Source organism: Talpa occidentalis, unplaced genomic scaffold (genome assembly GCF_014898055.3).
Source record: "Talpa occidentalis isolate TD23 unplaced genomic scaffold, MPIMG_talOcc4v2.1, whole genome shotgun sequence".
Classification (NCBI taxonomy): Eukaryota; Metazoa; Chordata; class Mammalia; order Eulipotyphla; family Talpidae; genus Talpa; species Talpa occidentalis.
In genome coordinates, this window is record NW_026555331.1 from 41,224,121 (window position 1) to 41,228,897 (window position 4,777).

The window sequence follows — 4,777 nt, forward strand, 5'->3', positions numbered from 1 at the left end:
TCTTATGTTTGAGGATAGAAGTGGGATCATTTATACTTTGTTGACTTTGGATAATTTAAAGTTTTAAAGAATGTTTTAATATTTTCTTCTTCCCAAACAGAAGACTAAAAAAATTTCAGGTGTTGCGTGGCTATGAAACGTGTCTGGTCAGTGATTTGTAATGTGCTGTTTGCCCTACTGATTCACTTTTTGTACTTAAACAAAATATTTTTTTATATTAATTAAACCTGGACAAGAGATGGTACATGTCTTCTTTTATAATATATCATTGTTTTTCAGTTATCTTATTTCGTTTCTGATTACAAAATCTGTTCTACAGCTAGATATTTAAATCTGATTAGAAAAGTACAAAAATCTACCATCACTTGTGATATTTAGATGAAAGATTTATATAAGTGTAACTATAAATCAAAGGTTTAAGAGTTCAAAATAGTGGAATGTCTGTTTATTTCCAAAGCTTAAGGGCATTAATTAGTGATTTAATCCAAATTCTATGTATTGACTTGTAGAGAAATGAATATTTACCTGAGAAAGATGATCATTTCCCCTTGTTTTATATTTTGCTCTCTTTGTTTTATTTTCTGCTTATGAGAGCAATCCATACTTTTCACAAAAATTCAACAATTACAGAATTATACAATAGGAAAGTCCTTGTAATACCACTCTAGAAAGACAACCACAGTTTGGGTGGACATTGAGAGAGGTTACTTAAGTTACTTAAGCACCAAAATATTTGCTGCTCAGGGTGCCAGAATTATTTTTTTCAAAGGATGATTTTGGTTTTGAACACAAGAGGTCACCATAACATTACAGCAACCCTCTTTTCAACTTGATTGACCTTCACTGCACATTTTTACATTAAAAAAGTGCAATTGTATGTGGAATATAACCAAAATGAAAATGCATACATTGTGCAAAAATGAAAAATGATGTAGAATTAGATGAAATAAAATATTAAAAAGGAAAAAAAAAAGTCACATCAAAGTTTCAACAAGTGACTTTCATTTGTATATGTTAAAAGGTTTTTTTTTTTTTTTTTTAAGACATCTCACTGATTGTGAAGGAGTTCTGCTCCATCTCTTACTCCAGTCCTCAAAACATCCCTGGTTCTTATATTCTTCTGTTCCTCCTAAACAGCAAATTATCAAGTGTGAAAACAATCTAGTTTTCACACTTTATATTCACAGTGAGTCATATTGTTTTAGGGATTCCTATAGAGGGAAGGAAAAGCTTGTGAACAACTCATTTGAGAAATGCAGTAGATAGTGTATCTTATTTAGAACAAAGCACATATTAACATAGAAAGTCTCTGAGAAGTCCCTCAGTGATTAAAACTGCTTAACTTTAAAACAACATTTTCCAGGGGACGCCCTGATGGTGCAGCATTGTGAAGCTGTCCGCAGCCTCTGAAGCACTGGTTCATCCCAGCTGGCCAGCGAGAATCCCACATGGGCGCTGCAGACCTCTCCTGTCTCGCCCACTGCTCCCCTCAGCAGTGTATTTCTTCAGTCTGCCTGTTCTGTTCCCCGCTCTGTCTCCAGTAAATCCTCTCACCCTCCCATGCATCTGGCCTGTACCCCTGTTCTTGTATAAAAATAAATAAATCTTTAAAAAACAAAACAAAACATTTTCCAAACAATTGGTCTAACAAATGGTTCCCTTTATTTGGCCAATTAATACCTTTAACAAACTGAAATAGTATTCCTTGGAACATTATTTGGCAAAATTCAGATTTATAACATGTATTAATTGTAAAATATTATAAAACATATCACACATATGGACATTCATTCTCACTTGAAGATATGTTTTTTTGAATCACATGTATTTCAAAATGTAATGGACTTATTGTTTTTTCCTGCTTCCAAATATTATTGATTTTTTAGTTTTTTTCTTTTTAAATCCTAATGGCAGAAATCCCAGGACCTGTCTTGCTGTAGCAGTAACTTTGTATAGTAATTACATGAACTAATGATGGAAAATTTACCAGTGGGAATAATAAATGGCATTATTATACTGAGAATACTATTTCTATGAGAGAGTATGAACTAAGAAAAATGAATTATTATAGGTAGAAAGGCCATTATTTTACATTATTATTAGTCTAGAAAAATGCTACAGAAGGAAGACTTGTGATCAGAAACAGTATTAAAACTTACAGTCGACAAATAGGAAGGAACCTCAGAGATCATTTGATATAATGTCACACCAACTGCAGATATAGGGAAGAACTCATGCCTTTTTAGGATAAATATTAAATTTCCTGCTATTGCCAAGTAATAAAAATGTTTATTTCCTAGCAGAGAAAAACATGCTCCCATAGAACTCCAACCAGCTAACTCTATTTCTGCAAGGTAGGGTTTTTTAAAAAGTATATTTTATTTGGTATGGTAAATTCTTTTATGAATTAGTATAAAATAGCTTTTAAAATTATTTTAGGGACCTCCCTGGTGGCACAAGGGGTTAAGACACAGCACTATGAAGCTATCCGCAGCCACTACAGCACAAGATCAATCCCCAGCCAGGTCAGGGAGGTGACCCACATGGCATAGCAGACCTCTTCTGTCTTGCCCGCTATTCCCCTTAACAGTGTATTTCAGTACATTTACCTGTTCTGCTCCCCACTCTCTGGTGAATCCTCTGACCTACCACATCTCTGGCCTGCACCCTAGCTCTTCTATGCATAAATAAATAAACCTTTAAAATAAAATAAAATTTTTTAAAAGCTTTTTTTTTTTCTGAAAAAGAAATCTCTTGACATGAGTACTCCAAATGTCACATGGAACAGAACTATAAAGCATTTTGGAAATTACAGAGAATTTAGGAACATCAAAAATGTGTTTATTGGGCCTCCCTGGTGGTGCAAAGGGTTAAGCACCGCATTATGAAGCAATCCAAAGCCTCTGAAGCATAAGTTTGATCCCCGGCCAGCCAGGGAGCAACCCACATGGCACTGCAGACCTCTCCTGACTTGCCCTCTGCTTCCTTCAGCAGTGTATTTCATCAGTCTGCCTGTTCTGTTCCCCACTCTGTCTCTGGTGAATCCTCTCACCCCCCGCATCTCTGGCCTGTACCCCAGCTCTTATATCATAAATAAATAAATCTTTTTTTAAAAAAATGTGTTTATTACCCTAAAGAAAGGGAAACTCAATTTCAAAAAGGTCAAGAAATTTTTTTTAGAACTATGCATCATAAATTAAAAATGGCAGAGCTATGACTAAAGCAAAGATATTCTGACTCCAGGCTCACTATTAATTTCATTATTTTAAGAGTTATTTGTAAACTAGTCATAATCTTATACAAATATAAGGTCATTATTCAATGAACCTAAAGAACTATATTCTGAACATAAGTTATTTTTCAGGAGGAAAAACCTGTACTTCTCTATTTTTTTTTTTTTAAAGATTTATTTATACAAGCACTGGGGTACAGGTCAGAGGCGCAGGAGGGTGAGAGAAGTCACCAGACAAAGAGTGGGCAGCAGAACAGGCAGATGGACCAAAGACACTGCTGAGGGGAGCAGTGGGCAAGACAGGAGAGGTCTGCTGTGCCATGTGGGTCTCTCCCTGGCGGGAATCGAACCTGCGCTGCAGAGGCCGCGGACAGCTTCACAGTGTGGTGCTCAACACGCTGTGCCACCAGGGAGGACCTGTACTTCTCCATTGCCAACACTAGATGGCAGGCTACTGAATGATACATGGCATGGAATCTCACATATAGGTCTAGAGTGGTAAATAGGGCCAGTGGAAAGAATGGTGAATTACAAAGTCACAAAAGTTAGGAGGTGTTAAATGTCTGGGAGAGTGTGATTTACTTAAGTAAAATGAGATCATATTTTCTTTTTTTAAAAAAGATTTATTTGTATTTATTTATGCATACAAGAACTGCGGTACAGGCCAGAGGTGTAGGGGGTGGGTGAGGGGATTCACCAGAGATAGAGTGGGGAGCAGAACAGGCGGATCTACTGAAATACACTGCTGAGGGCAGCAGTGGGCGAGAAAGGAGGGGTGTGCTGTGCCATGTGGGTAGCTCCCTGGCCAGGGATTGAACTCATGTTGCAGTGGCTGGCAATAGCTTGATGGCACTGAGAATTTAACCCCTGTGCTACCAGGAAGGCCCCATCATATTTTCATTTCACTTTACTTCTAAAGTAATGATAGCCAGTTCTTGAATCCTGAGATATAATTTTCTCTGATGATCTTACATCTGTGTGATGAGAAGAAAATGAGAAGGTTTAAAAGAACCAAGAGTGGGGCCTCCCTGGTGGTGCAAAGGGTTAAGACACAGCACTATGAAGCTATCCCAGCCACTGTAGCACAAGTTCGATCCCCTGCCAGGGAGGTGACCCACATGGTGCAGCAGACCTCTCCTGACTTGCCCGCTGCTCCATTCAGCAGTGTTTTCCAGTGGATCTGACTGTTCTGCTCCCCCCTCCCGTCTCTGGTGAATCCTCTCACCCTCTGCATCTCTGGCCTGCATCCCAGCTCTTGTATGCATAAATAAATAAATCTTAAAAAAAAAAAACCAAGAGTGATTATACAATGCATTTCAACATAATATATCCAATGCAGAGGGCCTTTCTGAGTACAATGCAAAAGGCAGAAGGGAATGATGCTAGTACATTCTGGTATCCACCACACAGTGAAACTAAACATTCAATAGAAATAAATGCTTAATTAAACTGTGAAATATCTAAATGATATAATGCTGGTTAACCATATAAAATAATCTTTCAGATAAAAAAATTTGGGCATGTGAAAACAAGAATAGTACTAGG